Raw genomic sequence first — 22,422 nt, forward strand, 5'->3', positions numbered from 1 at the left:
ACAAAAACTCAACACGGTAACAAATATAGAAGTGGAAGGAAAAAACATAAGCAACCCAGCGGAAATTAGGAATTGTTTTCAGAACTACTTTAGACAACTTTACACACAAGGGCCGCAAAAAGAAATGGACATACAACAGTTCCTCGAGGAAAATGGGCTGAAAAAGGTTTCGCAAGAAAGTAGGATAATATTGAACCAGGAGATATCAGCACAAGAAATAGAAGATGCCATTCAAGGCATGACGCTGGGCAAATCCCCTGGACCGGATGGACTGACTTCCAAATACTACAAAGTTTTGAAGGAAGGGTTGATACAACCTTTGAAGGAAGTCTGCAATGAGATTATGGAGGGGAAAAGGGCACCCGATACGTGGAGAGAGGCCTACATTACACTTATACCAAAGACAGAGACTGAAAAGACCCAACTTAAAAACTACCGACCCATTTCGTTATTGAATGTGGATTACAAAATCTTTGCTGATATTTTGGCAAAAAGACTGAAGAGAGTTTTGATGGAGGAGATTCACGGGGACCAAGCGGGCTTTCTCCCAAAAAGGCACTTGTCGAACAATGTAAGGAATATAATTGACATTTTGGAAAAGCTGGAAGTGAACATAAACACTAAAGCTGTTTTGATATTTGTGGATGCCGAGAAAGCCTTTGACAACATTTCTTGGAGTTTTATGTTGAAGAACCTCCGGGGGATGGGGGTAGGCCAAGGGTTTGAAAATGGTATAGGTGCAATATACTCTGAACAGAAAGCCAAATTAATTGTAAATAATGTGGTTACAGAAGAGTTCAAGATTGAAAAAGGGACACGTCAGGGGTGCCCTATCTCCCCATTACTTTTTATATCGGTCCTGGAGGTTTTGCTTAATATGATTAGGAGGGACCAGTTGGTTAAAGGGATTCAGGTCGGAGCTAAACAATATAAACTGAGAGCATTTGCAGATGACTTAGTACTTACATTGCAAGAGCCAGAAGCTAGCACGAAAAGAGTTTTGGAAATAATTCAAGAGTTTGGTCAAATGGCAGGATTTAAATTGAATAAGTCTAAGACAAAGGTTTTGGAGAAAAATTTGACACAGATAGAAAAGGAAAGGTTCCAGAATGAGACAGGGTTGACTGTGGTTAAAAAAGTGAAATATTTGGGTATAAATATGACAGCTAAAAATGTGAATTTGTTTAAAGATAATTATGAAAAAACTTGGAGAGAAGTGAAAAAAGATTTGGAGATCTGGTCCAACTTAAAGCTTTCCTTGTTAGGCCGTATTGCAGCTATAAAGATGAATGTATTGCCAAGAATGTTGTTTTTGTTCCAAGCATTGCAAATAATTGATAAAATGGATTGTTTCAAGAGGTGGCAAAAAGACATATCTAAATTTGTCTGGCAGGGCAAAAAGCCCAGAATTAAATTTAAGATACTAACCGATTCAAAGGAAAGAGGGGGGTTTGCCCTGCCAGACTTTAAACTTTACTATGAAGCGGCAGCTTTCTGCTGGCTGAAAGAATGGCTACTTCTTGAAAACACAGACATTTTGGATTTGGAAGGTTTTAATAACATTTTTGGGTGGCATGCATATTTGTGGTATGACAAGGTTAAAGCACATAAAAGTTTTAAAAATCATATTGTCAGAAAAGCACTATTAAATGTCTGGGACAGATATAAAGACTTGCTGGAAAATAAAACTCCAAGGTGGCTGTCGCCAATGGAAGCTAAGGCAGTTAAAAAGTTAAATATGGAGTCCAAGTGGCCAAGATACTGGGAAATTTTGGAAAAGGAAGGGGACAAACTGAGATTGCAGAGTTTTGAGAAATTAAAAGGGAAGGTGAGAGACTGGTTCCACTACCATCAAATAAATGAAGCGTTTAAACTGGACAGTAAAATTGGCTTCCAGGTGGAAAAATCAAAATTGGAGACAGAACTGTTAGAACCCAGTACTAAGAATTTGTCTAAAATGTACAATTTGCTGCTGAAATGGAATACACAAGATGAAACGGTTAAATCGGTCATGATTAAATGGGCTCAGGACATTGGTCATAATATCTTGTTTGCTGATTGGGAAAAGTTGTGGACCACCGGGATAAAATTTACGGCATGTAATGCCTTAAGAGAAAACATTATGAAAATGATATATAGGTGGTACATAACCCCAGTCAAGCTTGCAAAGATTTACCATGTGCCTGATAACAAATGTTGGAAATGTAAAGAAACTGAAGGTACATTTTTTCATCTTTGGTGGACCTGCCCGAAGATTAAGGCATTCTGGGAAATGATCTATAATGAACTTAAAAAGGTATTTAAATATACTTTCCCCAAGAAACCAGAGGCCTTTCTCTTGGGTATTGTCGGCCAAGGGGTGTTAAAGACGGATATAACTTTCTTTATGTATGCTACAACAGCAGCTAGAATACTCATTGCGAAGTACTGGAAGACGCAAGAACTACCCACACTGGAAGAATGGCAGATGAAGGTGATAGACTATATGGGCTTGGCAGAAATGACGAGCAGAATCCGAAACCAGGGAAGAGAAGCAGCGCAAGAAGAATGGAAAAAATTCAAGGACTATTTAAAGAAATATCACAAAGTTAATGAAAGTTAGAATGATGTTGGACTGGAAAGTAAATGGTTACTATTAGCAATGGTTAAGACAAGGAGAATAAGGAAGAATAGTCTAAATTTAAATTAAAATAAGGGAAGATTTGCTGAACAATCGATAAGAATCTGGAATACAGAAAGGGGAGGCATGAGGAAGTCGGGGAAGATAGGATATGAAATTAGGATATGAAATGATACATGTTTTTTGTTTTGTTTTTTGTTTTTGTATGTTTATGTTTGTTGTATTGTGTTTATATGGGGAAAAAAAATACTATAAAAAAAAAATAAAAAAAAAATACTACTATCTCCCTTCCTTTTGCATGCTTGGCCATCTGTTCCAGGAAGGCATCATCTATGTCCTCCGTTTGGCTTGGGGATCTATAGTAAACTCCCACAATGAGGTCACTGTTATTCTTCTCTCCCTTCATTTTGACCCAAATGCTCTCACTTTGGCTTTGAGGTTCTAAATCTTGGATCTCTTCACAGGTATACACATCCCTGACATATAACGCCACTCCTCCTCCTTTCTTGTCTGGTCTGTTTCTCTGAAATAGATTGTATCCCTCCATTATTACATTCCAATCGTGGGACTTATCCCACCAGGTTTCAGTGATTCCTATTATGTCATATTTAGTTTGCTGTACCAAGAGCTCAAGCTCATCTTGTTTATTTCCCATGCTTTGCGCATTAGTGTACAGACATTGAAGTCATTAATCATTCCCCCGTGTCTCTTATTTAAGGATTTTTTCCTCCCACCACTAGGTCTGCGTGCTGTTTGCTCCATTCGGTCTATGACATTTGGATGATCATCTTCATCAATTGATAGACTCCTACCTTCAGGAGCACTATCTCCCTCCCCCACATTAGTCAGTTTAAAGCCCTCCTGATGAGGTTTCTGAGATTTTTTGCAAAAACATTCCTCCCAACCATTGTGAGGTGCAGCCCATCGCTTGCCAGAAGTCCATCTTCAAGAAACTGCATTCCGTGATCTAAGAATCCAAACCATTCCTGTTTACACCATTTGCGAAGCCAGCTGTTCACTTCCACTATTTTTCCCTCTCTCCCTGGGCCACGTCGTTCAACTGGGAGGACAGATGAGATGACAATTTGTGCATTTAATTGCTTCAATTTCCTGCCCAGAGCCTCGTAATCTCTTTTGATCTTCTGGAGGCTATTGCTTGCAGTGTCATTGGTTCCCACATGAACCAAGAGGAAGGGGTATTTGTCAGTGGGTTTTATGATTCCTTGCAGTCGTTCAGTTACATCTTGGATCTTAGCCCCGGGGAGACAGCACACTTCCCGAGACATCTTGTCAGGCCCACAGATATAAATGTAGTTTGGGACGCAAGTAAAGCATACATGAGGGGTCCTGGAATACAACAAATGGCTAGGCTGAAGAAGAAAAAAGACAATAACATCCAAGAGCTAACCAAACAGATAAGAATTAATGAAAAAGAATTGACCAAAAATCCAAAAAGACAGGAAATATTACAGAAAATAAAGATATTGCAATCCCATATCTCTAGTATATTAAATAAGGAAGTAGAAAATAAAACTAAATGGGCAAAAGAAAGGTAGTTTGAGTCCGCCAATAAGCCTGGTAAGTTGTTAGCATGGATGATAAAGGAAAAGCAAACAAACAAACAAAAATATAAATAAAATTCTGGACCAAGGGGAGGAAATAACCAACCCAGTATAAATAAAAATAAAATTTTCAAACTTTTATAAAGATTTGTATAAACAAGAACAATTAGATGTTAACAAAATGGAAGAGTATAAATATATTACCAAGAATTGAAAAAGAAGAAGTTGAGGCCCTAAACTCCAATATAGAATTAGATGAAATAGCGCAAGTAATAAAGAAAAGGAAGAGTGGCAAATCGCCAGGTCTTGACGGAATCACATTAATGTACTATAAGAACCTGGAAGAAGTCATCCTCCCTATATTACTTAGAATAATGAATAATATATTGGGAGGGAAAGATATACCACAATCATGGAACGAAGCATGAGCTTTCCTGCTTTGGCTCATCTTCCTTTTTTCTTTTTCTTTTTTTCTTTTTTTCTTTTTCCTTTTCCTTTTCCTTTTCCATAGTGGCTTATGTTTTATGCCATGTACTTTGATATTTTTTGTAGTTTTTGTAGTTTTTTTCATTATTATTTTTAAGGAATTTTCTCTTGTAATTTTGGTTGTCTATATTTATATGTATTTGTTTAAAGCAAAATAAAAGTATTAAAAAATAAAAATAAAAAAGAATACAAGTAACAGCTACATGTCTGCTTTTATTTTCAAGAAAGGCTGCTGTAAACACCTCTCCGTGTCCCACAAGGACTCATACTATACTTTTTGTGGAGTCCAACCCCCTGCCATGCAGGAATCTCAATTTAGAACATGTGATCCAATGAAAATTCAGCAGGGAATTTCTCCTAATATACAGATACTTGTGAAGCAATTTCCCCATACATAATGTATTGTTAGTTACAGGTAGGTAGCCGCGTTGGTCTGCTGTAGTCGAAACAAAATAAAAAAATTCCTTCCAATAGCACCTTAGAGACCAACTCTGGGTTCCAGGCACCATGCATATGTGCGGTTACATGCAAATAGTGTCTGTGTGTAAATTGGGAGTTGCCTGTATTTGTGCACACTTTCCTTAGTATGTGCATTTTTGTACACATTGCTTTGGCTGAAAAATTTGGAGATATGTTAACTTCAAAAGATGGAAGTGTTTTTGGTTCTCATATTGTTTCAGAAAGTGCACATTATGTAGATTTTCCTTTAAAGGCAACTTGAATCTAATACCTCCCTCATCCCTCGGTTAAACACAATAATCACCACTTGATGCAGCAGAAATCAAATGTGTGGCCATTGTTTCTTTTAAATGTGAAGCTTCTCACTACTCAAATAACCTTCCCACCTTAGAGAAGGCAACAAAAATACTGTATGTGGGGGTCACACAAAACTCCATGAATACGTACTACACAGAGTGTGTTGTTATAAAGCACCTGGTTTTTAAAAGAATGGCTTGTGTTTCATCCACTTGATCCATTATTTATTCTGCACTAGACCTAGGGCACGAAAGATACTGTTGGATTTAAAATATGGGAAGAAATCTGAAACTTTTTAGTTTAGAGAAAAGGCAAGTAAGAGGTGACAGGATAGGAGTTTATAAAATTATGCATGGCAGGGAGAAAGTGGGTAGAGAAAAGCTTTTCTTCCTCTCTTGTAGCCCTTGAACTCTGGACATCCAGTGAAGCTGAACGCTGGAAGATTCAGGACAGATAAAATAAATAACTGATTCATGCAGTGCAGAGTTAAACTATGGAACTCACTCCCACAGGAGGCAGGAATGGCCACCGACTGCCTCCACCATCAGCAGCAGTAAATGCCTCTGCACCCCAGTTGCAGGAAACCATGGGAGTAGGAGAGTGCTCCTCTGCTCTGCTCCTGCTTGCCAGATCCCCACAGGCATCTGGTGCAAACAGGATGCTAGACTAGATGGTCCAGTGGCCTCATCCATCAGGTGGTCCTTATGTTCAGATGTGGCCAAACCAACAACTCTTAGGGTTCAGAAAATTAGGGGGCGGAATTTATGGGCCTCCTCTATGCCTCCCAAGCCTCAGCCTTATTCAGCACATTCAGAATCTTCAACGCTCACAAGCATCCTGCAGAAAAAGCAAGGAAATGAGCAGAAAATAAAATTCATAATTAATCATTATGCTGAAAAGGCAAACGAAGAAAATGTCATACATTTTTCCTCCTTTTTTTGAAAGAAACTCTTAGGAGGCACATTAAATCCTTTCATTTCCTCTGCATGCCAGTCTTGCAGTGCTCCTAATTAACTCCAAGTTGGAGGTCAACTTACAAACTGGAGCTGAATTAAGGCAGGAGAAATGGATTCATAATTCAGAAGGAATTAACCTGCACCCTGTAATTCTGCAATGCCAATGTTGTGTTACATAAAAAACTAAGAGACATACAAAACCACTTTTCAGTTAGGTGAACTGAATTTCTACAGTTGAATTTTAGTGATTAAAGAAATTAGATGACATTTCTTTTTAGTTCAGAACAGGTGGGGATCTTATCAAGAAATTGTTTCACCCTTTTGCTCACACATTTCTCCAAGATAAATCCTCCAAAACTATTTCCTTCATAGTTACCCATAAGTGTTTGGTGTGTGTGTAAAGATTAGGAAAATATCGGAGAAGTGTTGATTCCTCCCAAAGTTCTACTCCCCCATCTGTTCTCTCATTTTCTGCAGCAGGAGTAGCCAATATGGTGCCCCTCATATTAACTACAGCTCCCATCTACCCCAGGCAGCCTGGCCAATGCACAGGCATGGTGGGAGTTGTACTTTTTGTCTCATTTGGCCAACTAATTCATGTTGTACATGGAAAGACAAACATAAATCAAATGATTTTACAAGTTAATGGTAACAGAGTTCATCCAATCACCTGCAACTGTTTGCAGCTCATACCTGTCATTGCTTGGGAATTCTAAGAAACAAATAAACAAAAATCAGTGCAATTTTGAAAGGTTCAATCCATCATTTTCATTCATTGGAACCAACATAGATGAAAACCTGCTCCTTTATTTCAAGAACCATGCAAAAGTTGGTCGTCAAAATGCAAAATGTACAGAGAAAAATAACAGATAAATAACTCATCGTTTATTAATATTATCTCTAGCAGGAAGTGCCCACTGCTACCTGGGAATTCAATGGGGGGGAATAGTGTAGTTGGAGCTAGTATCTGTCATGAGAAAAATTGGGTGAAGCCAAGCCAAAGTCATTCTTTGGTCCACCATCTTGATTCAAAATGGTACCTGGCACTCAAACACTGATGAAGATTGCTGCCCCTTCCTCAAGAACCCTCATGCAGAGTTTAGTGATGATATCTCGAGAGGGGGCCAAACCCATGGCCCCCGAAAACATGGGCAAAGTCATGCCAATGTGACATTTTGGTCTGCCATCTTGATTCAAAATACTATCTGGCATCCAAATGTCAACAAAGGCTACCACCTCCAACTTGGAAACCTTGGTGCCGAGTTTGGTCAATGGTAGGTCACGAAGAGTCAGACACAACAACAACAATAATAATTTATTATTTGTACCCCGCCCATCTGGCTGGGTTTCCCCAGCCACTCTAGGCGGCTTCCAACAAAGACCAAAAATACACTAAAATATTACACATTAAAAACTTCCCTGAAGTCTTCTGAATGTCTTCTGAATGTCAGGTAGTCGTTTATCTCTTTGACATCTGATGGGAGGCGCCACTACCGAGAAGGCCCTCTGCCTGGTTCCCTGTAGCTTTGCTTCTCGCAATGAGGGAACTGCCAGAAGGCCCTCAGAGCTGAACCTCAGCGTCCGGGCAGAACGATGGGGGTGGAGACGCTCCTTCAGGTATAATAGGCCGAGGCCATTTAGGGCTTTAAAGGTCAACACCAACACTTTGAATTGTGCTCGGAAACGTACTGGGAGCCAATGTAAACGACTAAACAACAACAACAAAACTTGAGAGGTGGCCAAATGCATAGAGAATAGATAGACTGACAGACAAACCACCTTCCAAAATATATAGTAGATTATGATTACTATGGTTGTTGTTGTTAGTAGCAGTAACGATTGAACAGGTTTATATAAAACACCCTGGCAGGGCTCTTAGCACACTGCTGCAGCACGGATTTTCGCAGCCCCAGGGGAAAGAGTGATCTGGTTGCTGTACTGTGCTTAGCAAGACAGGGCACCATTGACCAAGAGCATCACCCCACGCCCAGGGCAGGCTGTTTTCCAAAGGGTTGTACTGGGGCAGCACAGGAAACATCCTAGTAGCTTTAGCAAACAACCTGCTAGATACCTAATGAAATAAAGGCCACAAAAAAATCAGTTTCTGTAGCTGGGGAGGTTGGGAAAGAATGAAGTCCTCTTAATGACACAGTATCAAAATATCAGAGGAACCTCTGATTTAAACTTCAAACATTTCAAGCTAAAGCAGCATGCTAAAAACTCATAACAGAGTAGGTTTTTTAAGAGCAAAGCTTACCGTATGAATTCCCCTGTAGAAATTCCAGTGAACAGTGAAAGTTATTTATTTTAAAGCTCAGTTTTAATTGGAAACATATGTTTGGAACAAATGAACAAAATTTCAGTAAGTGTCAGGGATGTGGCTCAACCGCACGCAGGGGAAGAGTCAGGTTCAGAAATTGACCCAAGTGAGAGAGAAGCTGGCTCTGTAGATGAAAGCTGGCTGACAGAGCCGGGAAGGGGGAGTTCGACCCCCCCTTCACAAAGAAGTCACAGTCAGATAGCTCTCAAGAAGGGGAAGAGTTAGGAGGCAGTCAGAGGGTTGCTAGGCAACCAGCAGAGAGGCAAAGGATGAAGAGTATATGTAGTGTGTCTAGTGTCATTTTAATGTCTGTCTGCAAGTAACTCCTCCCCCCATACATACATACATATTGTTAAGCATCACTGTGCCCAACATCAGCACCAGGAATTTTCCATTTTAACTTCTCAGAATGTTACGAAGTGACAAGGAGAAGTACCTAAAAATGGATCCTGAAAAAGCATCAAAAGTGGGCTCTGCTGAGGTCCTATCAGCTCCGCCAGGACACTGCATGGCGGCACCAAGTTTGGTCTCTTTAAGCCACACAGTCCCATCCTTTCCCCCAGGGATTATAGGGGTCATAGTCCAGCAACATCTGGAGGGATGCAGCATTCCCCTCCTCATCTTAGACTCTCTGGCTCTCTTTTTCTCTTTGCTCATGGGATAGAATCAGTCTTCAAAATTAGCCTCCAAAACAGCAACTTTCCCTGTGGGAAGCCCACCTGCTCAAGCATTTATGCATAACTCGAATGTAGACTAAACGGAACTGATGAATGAATGAAAGAAAGAAAGAAAGAAAGAAAGAAAGAAAGAAAGAAAGAAAGAAAGACAGGCAGGCAACCTTTTTAGCCTATAAAGAACAGGCCTGTATTGTTGAGGGAATCGTTTTTGTGTGACCAAAAAATATTTTTCACCCATCTCTAATTCCTATTATTCCAAAAGTCTGCCAACCTGCAGCTATCATTCCTAATACTGGCACATTCTTGTTGAGGGAGAGAGAGATGCCTGGGCAAACATTTTCCATTCGGGATATAACAGAAAGCAGATCCTGAGCCCAAGCTCTGTCCTCTGCTTGCTATGAGCGATATATATGTGGCTAACGTATGTTTCCAATTTATACCACACAGGAGTCTGTAAAAACTACAGACAAGCCTAATTAAAATAAAATACTGCCAGGGAGCAATTGCAACTGCCTGGCCGTAGGCATAACATGATTTCCAACACACAGGCCAATTTTCTTGTGCTATGAAGTTGCGGGGGGGGTGTCCATAAAGCCCCCAAAACTACAAGGTAGAGACGTCATTAAAAGAATGAAAAGGGTGTCCTGGTTGTTGAAGAAGGCTGGGTTGATATCTGGTAGTGTGTGTGTCTAAAACTAGTTTTGAGGAGAGGGGTTTCAGGAGAACAAGTTTTGACTTCTTTAAAAGTAAGAGCAGACAAAACTCTTTCATAAGGCAGGTCAATGGCTTCACTGCATGGCTGGGCAGTATAAGAAATTCCCTTCCGCCATGGCCTCCACTTTGTGCCAAGGCAACAATGCAACCCTATATACGTGGTCATTATTTATGTCTATTCAAAATAAATTCTCATTTGAGATCAATGAGACTTACCCCGGGGTCATGAGTTTGCTTGTATTCCTCATCCCTCACCATCCACTTGTTCCTTTGGTGTTGTGTCTCTTTGAATCAAAGAGTTGGAAGGGACCACGAGAGTCATCTAGTCCAACCCCCTGCAATGCAGGAATCTCTTGCTCAAACCCACAACCCTGAGATTAAGAGTCTCACGCTCTAGGGGCAGAGGTGGCCTTGTTGTTGACCTGCTGCTCTTATCAGTTAAAAAACAAAATAAAGACCACACAGAATGAAATAAAGCATAAATAAATGAAGCACGGTAAGCATAATAAAATGCATACATTAGCAAATCAAATAAAGCTGCCAACTCACATTAGATGCAGAAACTAATAAATGGCTGTGACAGCAGGTATCTATAAGTTAAATATGTAGCTTCTGCCCACCCAGATGTTGTTAGACTCTAGCTCCCATCAGTCTTGGCCAACAGGACCAAAGGTCAAGGATGATGGGAAATGGAGTCCAGCAACATCTGCAGCATCTGGGAAAGGCTGGCTTAGGAGCATCAGTATTCATTACCAGTGAATATTACTGCCTTATAAAGGTGTGATTTTTTTCTGTTAGACTTTTTATCAGGTCTAAAGTTTCATTTAAACCCAACCCTCACAAATCATTACATGGTTTCAAGTTTCCTTTTGGGAGGCCAGCTGAGATGCCTAGTGGTGACTTGACATAATTCTGCCCAGGGCCACAATCTAGGCTGCATTCCTTTACACTACAGTTAAAATTTATTTGAACACCAGGTATGTGAGATTTGAAAATGATGGAAGATCTGCTTGGACCCCAGTGGACCAAATCAAGCTCCCAAGAGACACTTGAGACTTAAAAGGGAAAAGGCTACGTTCTGGATTCTCTTAAACATACAAATCTTGGTTGTTCCAGAGTTGAGGCAGTCGAGAGTCTTGCAGATTGCACAGAAATGAGTTGGTCAGACTCTCCCAACCTGCTGATCTCAACCAGAATGGCTACAGCCACTGGCAGCCTTCCCACTATGAATTTCCTTAATCCTTTTCAAATACACCCTGAGCCTCTGGTCATAGCCAGGTCTGTGCACTGTGTGAAGTTAATCCTCCATTTGCTGCTCCTGAATCTGTTGCCCATCTATTTGACTGAGCAGCCACCAAGTTCTAAAATAAGTGGGGTGGGGGGGACTTTGTCCTGTTGACATGACATCATGTAGCGGGGCTCATGTTTTCAAAATCCTTTCTCAAAAATGAGGAATAGAAGCTTGCTGGGAGAAAAGTGAACCAGGAAACTAAGTAGTTTATAATCAGATGTTGAGAAATTGGTCGTATGCTTTGATAGCCTTTCCCTTTTCAAAATGTAACTTAAAGTACATTCGCTTTTTTCCGCAATTCTGCTTCTGCCAGCTGGCAAGTGTCCTAATTTATGTCTGGGATGTAGAGGGCAGATCTGTCCACTTGCTGCTGGGTTTTGGAGCACCTTCACACAAGACTCTGTGTGTACGGTTGAGTGAGTCTCCTTCTCCATAAAGGCCTGTTTGGAGATCAGTGTTGGATATACATTTTCCTTGGCATGCGGGTTTTGGGTGGGGATTTATTTTATTTAACTTTTATGCAGCAGGGGAACAAAATGCTATAAACTACATTCTCACTGAAAGTTCATTCATTAGGGAAAATCAAATTATAAGCTGGGAAACAAGACAGCTCAGCTGCACGCTGCTTTGGAAACGACACTCAAGCAAACTCAGGTTGCATTAACAGGTGCATAGTGTCTAGATTGTGAGAAGTAAAAAGTCCTATGCAGGCTGTCTCCTCCTTGGTGCGTTTATAATCAAATGAGAAGAGAGAGGGACGCAGCAGCCACCTCTGCCTTTTGCATTGTGCCTCCGTCACCTGGCCACTCCCCATGGAAGAAAGGCAGCAGTCAGCAGGAGGCCCGTGAGTCTGGATCAAGTGGGTAGCCTATTCCGGCACCAGCAGTCTTTAGTTTTTCCCTGTTTACCCTCCAACTCATGCAGAGTGATGAGGATGTAACTTGTTTGTTTAAATATTTATAATCCACAGTTTCATAAAGTTTCATAAAGTATATCAAGGCAGCTAACCAAATGTAACAACACCAGTCCATAAATATCCATAAAACATAATTTTAAAAATCAATAAATTTTGGGTGTGGTCAAAGATGGCTGGGATGTCTTCACTATGGGGGAGTGGTGAACCCTGGAGAAGAGAAGGATAAGGGCAGACATGATAGCAGTCTTCAAACAGAAGATATCAACAATGTATATTTCATTCTTTAGAGTGTAGCACCACTGTGTGGCCTTTGTGAAATGAAAATGAATTCTGTATAACTTGAAGGCATGCCCACATTTCCATTCTCTGCTGCACAGGCTCCCCATCCATCTGCCGCACTCTCGGTCCTTCTGGGAATGGGGGGGGCAGTTATGCTTGTAGCTGTCCTGGGACCCATCCTTCAACTTTAATTTTTTTAAGTTGAAAGTTTTACAGTGAATTGAGGGAAATAAGAAAAGAAACAAAAGGAAACAGGATAACAACACGAGCACCAAGGAGGAGTTAAGAGACAGGAGGAAATGGGCTAACCGAAAAACCATTATATGGGCAAATGCACACTCCCAGGCAAACCACCATGTAATTGGTTCTGAAACCTTACCACATTACTGCTGGTGAGTGAAAAGTCAGATTTTAGCCATGCAAAAACTGGCATCACATCCAGTCAGTGTAAGCATCATATGCTTCATCCGGGGGGGGGGATGAGGGAGGAAGTGAAAAACAAGGCAGTGGGTGTCCTTTTGGGGCCCCTTCCACAAATGCTTTCACCACTCCGAGTTAAGGAAGGAGAGGGCAATGTGTTTGGGGGTTGGAAAGGAGTTATGGGCTGACAACATCTTTCTGAGCCCTCAAATTGCCTTAGGAATTATTTTCCCAGTTTTCCTGTCTTCCTATCAGCTTCTCTGTGTGAACCAGCTGCAGTCTCCCAGGTGACATAGACGCTGTTAGGCAGTTGAATGTGCATGCGTACTCCATCCATTTCCTTCCCTCCCACTCACCCCTTCCGCGTGGCCCTGGGCACTGGCAGTCCCTGCTACGCCACTGGTTTAACTATACACTGTGTGAAGAAGGCCTACCTTTTGTTTTTCCTGCAACTTCATTCACCTTCATTTGATGACCCCACTGGGTTCCACCATCTCCCCAAGGAACTCCGTCCGGCATCAACCTTGCCACCTTTTAGGTGCCAGGCAAAGATGTTTCTGTTCTCCCAGGGTTTGGGATCTTAAGGTGGAAGTGACCTTTGACCAGTTTTGCTGTTTATCTTTAAGGGTGGTGCGGCATGGAATCTCCCATGTCATTATTGGATAAACACTATGTTTTATAGTTCTATCTATTTTATGATATGTTTATATTTTAGAAAGTTACTTTGCATTGTATGTATTTTTGTAAGTTGCTTTGAGATTGATTTAACTGATGAACAGATTTAGAAAAATAATAATAGCAGCAGTATTTCCAGGGGGAAGAATATTCTCTATCCACATTTTCAGAGGTCATTACAATGTATTCCTTTCTTTATCGAGTGCAATGGAATAGCAGATTGTCCACCAGGTGGCACCCAAAGGTCAATTTAGCTCACTGTGATCTGTGGCCTGGGACAATTGGGGAAGAAGGAATTAGCAACAGCAACCAGAACCGAATCTTACTTTTGATGATACGTGTAGCACACAACCTTGTTATTACCAACACACTCTTTTGAGAGAAAAATAAATTTAAAACTTCATGGAGGCATCCTTGGTCAAACGACTGGCACCTCTTAAGACTATGTAATTGTCCGTGCTAAAGATTGCCGTGATGTGCTCCTTACCAGAGCTATGACAACCACCGACAACTGCTGGACAGATCACCGACTAATACGCTCCACGATGGCTATCAAGATTATACCTCAATGCAGGCTTCAAGGAAGGAAACCAAGGCGCAAAAACCAAGGCTTCAAGGACCAAAAACCAAAGCGCAAAATGAGCACTCAAGCCCTTCAAGATCCCATTAAACGGGACTGCTTCCAAACGACTCTTAAGGACCATCTGTTTCAGAATTCCCTGGTAACATCTAGGAACACTGGACTAAGCTAAAAATATCCATTATTGCAGCCTGTGAACAAATTATTGGATACCAAACCAAGAAACACCAGGACTGGTTTGATGAGAATGACAGTGAGATTGAACGCATGATTGACAAGGAAAGGAAGACCTTTCAGATCTGGCAAAGAGGTAGAAACTGCGCCACTAAGAAAAAAACCTATGTCAACGCTAAGGCTGAGGTTCAAAGAAGAACCAGAGAACTAAAAAATACCTGGTGCATAAAAAAAGCTCAAGAGATCTAGCACTTAGCTGACACTCATGATGCACAGAGTTTCTTTAAAGCCACAAAGACCATCTATGGACCAATAAATCATGACATATGCCCCCTACGCTCAGTAGATGGTACCACACTTCTAAAAGATAAAAAAGCTATTGCACTGCACTGGAAAGAACATTACCAACATCTCCTTAACCGCAACTCCCCTGTAGCTGCTGAGGTCCTCTCTCAAATTCCACAAAACCAAGTTAGAGATCAGCTTGCCGTATCTCCAAATCTGGGAGAGCTGTGTACAGCTACTAACCAAATGAAAAACAACAAAGCCAGCGGACCTGATGGGATACCTGCCGAAATCTTCAAAGTGGGTGGAATCAAAAAAATCCCGGAGAGAGAATAGATCCCAGCAGACTTTAGAGATGCCAAAATCATCAATCTCTTTAAAAAAGGTGACAGAACTGATTGCGGAAACTATCAAGGCATCTCTCTATTAGCTGCGGCCGGCAAAATTCTTGCAAGGATCTTAGCAAACCGTCTCGTAACAATATCCGAGGTGACCCTTCCTGAATCCCAAAATGGTTTTTGACCTTCTAGGGGACAGTGGACATGATTTTCACTGCTTGACAGCTTCAAGAAAAATGCAGAGAGCAAAACCAACCCCTGTATATGGCGTTTATTGACCTGACTAAGGCTTTCGACACCGTAAATCGTAATGCCCTGTGGACTGTCCTTCTGAAAATTGGCTGCCCAGATAAATTTGTAAACATAATTCGGCTCCTCCATGATAATATGACAGCAACAATCACAGATAACAATGGCTCTCAAATTGAACCATTCGCAGTGGGATCAGGTGCTAAACAGGGTTGTGTTATTGCCCCACCTCTATTCATTACTTTCATTGCCATGATCCTACACTTTGTCGAAGGGAAACTCCCCACCGGAGTAGAAATCATATATCAAACAGATGGAAAGCTCTTCAATCTTCAGTATGCTGATGACAATGTAGTGTGCGCACGCTCAGAGGATGACCTCCAAACCATCCTAAATATCTTTGCAGAAGCTTACGAAAAGCTTGACCTATCACTCAACATCCAAAAAAACAAAGTTGGCTGCACCAACAAGTACAAAATAACCCCTCTGCAGTGCCACAAATCCAACTCAATGGTGTAACGCTGGAAAATGTTAATCACTTCTCCTACCTAGGCCATTATCTTTCCACAAGGGTCAACATTGATGCCGAAATCCAGCATCACCTGAGCTCTGCGAGTGCGGCTTTCTCCCAATTGAAGTGCAGAGTGTTTGAGGACTGGAACATTCGCAGGGAAACCAAAATGCTTGTTTCCAAAGCTACCAACCTTACTGTATGCTTGTGAAACATGGACCACTTATCGATGCCATCTCCAACTCCTCGAAAGATTCCATCAACGGTGTCTCTGAAAATTTGTACACATCACTTGGGAAGACAGGCAAACCAATACCAGTGTACTGGAAGAAGCAAAGATCACCAGTGTTGAAGCAATGATTCTTCAACATCAACTTCGTTGGACTGGTCATGTTGTGCGGATGCCTGATGATCGTCTTCCAAAGCAACTACTCTATTCCGAACTTAAAAATGGAAAGCGTAATGCTGGTGGTCAACAAAAGAGGTTTAACGACTTTCTCAAGGCAAATCTTTAAAAATGTAGTATAAACACCAACAATTGGGAAACACTTGCCTGCGAGCGCTCCGATTGGAGAACAGCCTTTACCAAAGGTGTCATGGGCTTTGAAGACGCTCAAGCTCAGGACGCAAGGGAGAAACATGCTAGGAGGAAGGCATGCTTGGCAAAGCCACACCGTGATCAACTCCCATCTGGAAACCAATGTCCCCACTGTGGAAGGACATGTGAATCCAGAATTGGCCTCCTGAGTCACTTACGGACTCATTGTTAAAACCGTGTTTATGGAAGACAATCTTACTCAGCTACGAGGGATCGCCAAAGAAGAAGACTTTTCTGTAAAATGAATAAAGCCAAGAAAGGTTCACATCCTTCTTTAAAAACATACTGAGCTGGATGCAAGAAGATACTTGCACAAACAAACAACATTTTTGATAGTGCAAGGAGAACCAGTGACTTACAATTATGCCCCCTCTATATGCAGACCCCCTGCCCTGATCTTACCGCACCATTTATTCCCAATGATAACTCAGAGGAGAACAGGAGGCTGCAAGAGGGAGGGCAGAGCAAGGGAGTAAAATACTGCTCACACTTATTAGGATCCAGCCCATGACCTATAGGACTGGCCACAGGCCGCCAGGCACTTTTCACAAAGGGGCTTGTCAATATTAATTGACTGCCCCTTTCTCCTCAGCAGTTAAAAGGTTGGGATGTGAACAGTTTGGCTCCAAACCTACATACATTTAGGGTGACATCCTACATTGTGTATGGCACAGGGATAGCACCCAAAAGTGCAGGTTCTATTATCACATATTCAGTATGATGCCATATTGCTCTGTACAGCCAGGCTCCCCATTGCCACGTGCCTTTGGGTTAGACTGTGGAAGGAGAGAGAGGTGAGGAAATGAAGACTGTGATACAAAAAACCAGAGGATGGAGTACCCTATGCAGTTTGAGGGTGAGCTTGACACTTTTGACGACACCCCCATATTCTCAACAAGACAGGTGCCACCATGGAACCCAGTGCAAGTCTGGCTGAGACCACAAGATGTCAGATTAACACTAGATGTCACTATACCCTAATTTTACAACTACTACTATTTGCACACACTGTATCTTTTTGGGTCACTTTGCATGATATAGCAGTAAAGACACCCAGCTGCAGAATTCACACATATTGCAGCAGGTGGGAAAGCTTTACATTAATACATAATACTTGGGATCGTTCTCCTTCAAAATACTGACAGTAGATGGCCTGATCCTCTCCCCAGCTGCTGTTTGTACACATTTTAAAGGAGCAAGCTGAATTGCATTTGTCCTTTTCCGCCAGCATCTCTTGCTTTCCTGGATGAACATGAGAACATAAGGATGTAAAAAGAGCCCACTGGATCCAGCCCATCTAGTCCAGCATCCTGGTCTCCCGGCGGCCAGCCAGGTGCCTACGGGAAACCAGTGAGCAGGATTCGAGCCCAAGAGCATTTTGTGGTTTCCAGCAACTGGTATTCAGAAGCATCACTGCTTCTCACTGTGGAGGCAGAGAAGAGCCAATAAGGTTAGCAGCCATCAATAGCCCTCTCCTGCATGAATTTGTCTACTATTTTAAAGTCATCCAAGGAAGTGGCCATCACTGCTTCCTGTGGGAACGAGTTCTCTAGTTCTACTATGTGCTGAATGAATCTCACTGCTTGGTCCTTATACTCTCCAGGTTCCCCCATTATGTCATGTAGTCAATGTGAGCACCCTGTGCCATTCCATCCTGGCACTGGGGAGTCCTGGGGCCCAAGGAAACACTTGGGACAGCCCAGGGCTGGCCAACCTATAAGACAAGGTGAGGCAACCATCTCAGGCAGCAGGATCCATCTGGCGCTCCTCAGCAGCCACCCCCTGCCCAAATGCCTCCTCCACAGCAGTCTCTTGGCAGATAGGAGCCAAAGCTGGTCTCCTCCTACTCTTGTTCCCGATGTGAATCTTTATCCCCTTGTTCCTGGTGTGGATCTTCACTCACCCCTTCCTCCCTTGGTTTGCCTCAGGTGCAACAATTTATTGGGCCAGCCCTTGCACATGGCTTAGCAGCAGAGATATCTTGACAGCTGCGTCTTGCAGCTTTCAACCCCGTTCTGAAGCTGCTTCCTGCACAGCCGAACAGCTTTTGTTCCAACAGAGAAACTTTAATCTGTCTGCTGAAAATGTCCAGGCCCTCAGGGGTGGCAGCTCTTGCTCAGTCACACCTGCACGGTGCCTCCAACAGGTAAACCGAACGCTGGTCTACTTACCACCCATTCTGCCACTATCCTATAAAAAGAAGCATTTGCTTAGCTCATTCCTTTTTAAATTATTTTGCATTTCCACAGTGTATCTGGCACCCTCACAAATGCTATTTTGATAAGGACAGGGTAGAATCCAAACCAATGGATTCAAATGGCAAGAAAGAAGATTCCAGCTAAAGTTTAGGAAGAATCTTCTGGTGATGAGAGGGGAATGGACTCCCTCGGAAGGTGGTGGACTCTTCTTCCTTGGAGGTTTTTAAGCAGAGGTTGGATGGTTATCTGCCAGGGATGCTTTAGTTGTGATTACTGAATTTCAGGGGGTTGGGCTAGATGACCCTCGGGATCCCTGCCCATAAACATTAGGGGAAATTGTGCATGAAAATTCATATATTTGGTGAAAATAACACCTAACAGTACATATTTTTGTGAAAGTAACCTATAAGAATGCATTGTACTCCTAACATGAATGTTAGGAGAAACATTCTGAGCAGTAACTGGGAGACCAAGAGGTTGGCACATTCACCCTTTCCTAGGCACAAGGTTCAAGGCTGTTGCCTGAATCATCCACCTCCCTTCTGTTAGCATTAAGAGGCTTTGCTAACAGGTTTGGAATGGGAAAGAAAGTCTGAATGATTATGTCAAGAAAGGAATGGCATTGCCAGCTGTAAAAGAAGAACAAAGAGAGGCTTGTCATGGCACCATCCCACAATCCAACTGAGCTTTCTAAAAGGATTATGGTGCAGGACATTGTACAAGGCATGAGACACAATTATCCATGAGCCACAGTGAAAGCGCAATAAAAAAAGGAGATCCTGCAGAACTCGATAGGAAGGGCTGGCTGCTGTAAGTGGCACTGGACAACTCTAAATACACATAGCTCCTTTGATAGTCTAATTGTGTGATGGACATTCTCACCTTACCTCTTTGAATTGCTGAAAGCAGGGGGAGGGGTTGAATAATTCATCATCACCACCCTGTTTGCAAGTGAAGATACAAGAAAAAGGAGATGGACTATCACTATGTTAAAAAAAAAAAAGATATAGAGAAGAAGAATTTTAGCAGAAAGAGTAACCCAAGACACAGTTCCCACAGAGGCAGAACTAGGCTTTATTTCACCCGGCTCAAAGACCCAGTTTGGCACACACACACCCCGTGCATTTGTGTACACACGCACACAGGCTGGGAGCCTCAGTGGCGCCCCTCTGGAGGCTTCTTCTGGGGCAAAATACCAGGCTAGCCCTCACCCCCTATAGCTACCGTTCTAGTTCCCATTCCTTCCGTTTTTGCAGCAATTCAAGCTAAGTGAGATTATGATGCTGGGTGCAAATGTTTCCACCATTGTGCTTATTTCCTTCCTACTTTTAATCCTTTTAATTGGAGTGATCAGGGATTGAATCCGGGACCTTCTGGAGTCAATGCAGGTGTTCTCCTACCAAGACCCATCACAAAGCAGTAATGTGCATTAAAACGTCAATGAAAGATTAAAGCGTATTATGCATCAGTGCATCACTTGATATTGTAATGCTTTGTAAATAAAAAACGGGATCCTAGATGTGAAAGCATTAAGCAAAAGAAACAGCTAAAACAAGAAAGAGGGTGCTTCTTTCTCTTTTTTTTGGAAACTGGCTCTTTCTCTCTGGTGAATCTGAGGCTGGAGGAGGAATTCAATACAAACCTACCAATCCACTTTCTGAAACAATATGTGAACTGAAGCACAGCCGCACTTCTCCTGTATTTTACAATAACGTTCTCCTGCTAAGGAAAGTGTAACCAACAACTGATTGATTGTTTTGGCAGGCATAAAATGCAAGAACATATCAGCTGGCAAATAACAGCCGCTACGCGTCATCTGTGAAATGCTGTTGGATACAAAATATAGTCAAATATTAAATACCATGCTGTCAGATCCATTGCATTCCAGCTATCAAATCCTGGCAAATAATATCAAATATTGACATTAGGATTTCTCAAAATGTCAAGTAACTGAAGAATATCCAGCGAAATATTCAAAGGATTACTGACATCAGCGTTCAAAGGAGAGTGCAGGGAGGCAAATTAATTTAGTTGCTATGAAGTTCTAAACACTCTGGAATACAGATTAGTTACATGCCAATTTTGCTTCTGAGGTTTATTGAACATTAGGTCATTTGAATGGAAGTACAAGTTCGGCTAATCAACTAGCAGTAATCTGTACATTCTTACATGACAGCTCCTTTAATTTTTAATCTCATCACTCTCCTGTTTTGATCAGAACCTGCCTAAAAGAGATTCCCACTGTCATGCGCAGAGAGAGAGCATTAGCTGATGAACAAGCAGAACACAGGAAGCTGCCAGATACCAGGCCAGAAAACTGGTCCATACAGTCTAGCATTGTCCGCTCTGACGGGCAACAGCTCACCAGGATCTCAGGCAGGGAAAGAGGCTTCCCCTCACTGCTCCTAGATCCTGTTTCAAATGAATATGCTGCCAGGGGCCTCCTGCAGGGGCTGTACCACTGAGCCATGGTCCCTCCTGGCCATTCGTTCCTTCAAAGCATTTGTTGCCCTCCTTTCCTCAGCAGGGCTCAAGGTAGCTCAGGACAATGACATTAAAACAATATAATGACAAGTAAGTAGCAGGAAGAAAAAGTGTCTTAAGACCAACGTCATAAAGACAGCTTCCAGCAGGTGAAAAGCAAGTCCTCTTCATCCCGGAGAAGAGTGACTAGTGGGGTGCCACAGGGTTCTGTCTTGGGCCCGGTCTTATTCAACATCTTTATCAACGACTTGGATGATGGACTCAAGGGCATCCTGATCAAATTTGCAGATGACACCAAACTGGGAGGGGTGGCTAACACCCCAGAGGACAGGATCACACTTCAAAATGACCTTGACAGATTAGAGAACTGGGCCCAAACAAACAAGATGAATTTTAACAGGGAGAAATGTAAAGTATTGCACTTGGGCAAAAAAAATGAGAGGCACAAATACAAGATGGGTGACACCTGGCTTGAGAGCAGTACATGTGAAAAGGATCTAGGAGTCTTGGTTGACCATAAACTTGACATGAGCCAACAGTGTGACGCGGCAGCTAAAAAAGCCAATGCAATTCTGGGCTGCATCAATAGGAGTATAGCATCTAGATCAAGGGAAGTAATAGTGCCACTGTATTCTGCTCTGGTCAGACCTCACCTGGAGTACTGTGTCCAGTTCTGGGCACCACAGTTCAAGAAGGACACTGACAAACTGGAACGTGTCCAGAGGAGGGCAACCAAAATGGTCAAAGGCCTGGAAACGATGCCTTATGAGGAACGGCTAAGGGAGCTGGGCATGTTTAGCTTGGAGAAGAGGAGGTTAAGGGGTGATATGATAGCCATGTTCAAATATATAAAAGGATGTCACATAGAGGAGGGAGAAAGGTTGTTTTCTGCTGCTCCAGAGAAGCGGACACGGAGCAATGGATCCAAACTACAAGAAAGAAGATTCTACCTAAACATTAGGAAGAACTTCCTGACAGTAAGAGCTGTTCGACAGTGGAATTTGCTGCCAAGGAGTGTGGTGGAGTCTCCTTTTTTGGAGGTCTTTAAGCAGAGGCTTGACAACCATATGTCAGGAGTGCTCTGATGGTGTTTCCTGCTTGGCAGGGGGTTGGACTCGATGGCCCTTGTGGTCTCTTCCAACTCTATGATTCTACGATTCTATAAGTCATCCAAACTACTTATGGCACATAAGTCAGGCAAAACCTGACTTTCTGCAGGCAAATAGCATGAATAATATTAAGCTGCCACTAAGAACGTTGTTGATGGAGAGATGTGGCTGAGGGGGGCGGGGGGTGGGATCTCCATGGATGAGGTTCCTGTAAGAGAGAGATG

Source organism: Podarcis filfolensis (assembly GCF_964270895.1).
Source record: "Podarcis filfolensis genome assembly, chromosome: 14".
NCBI classification, from domain to species: domain Eukaryota; kingdom Metazoa; phylum Chordata; class Lepidosauria; order Squamata; family Lacertidae; genus Podarcis; species Podarcis filfolensis.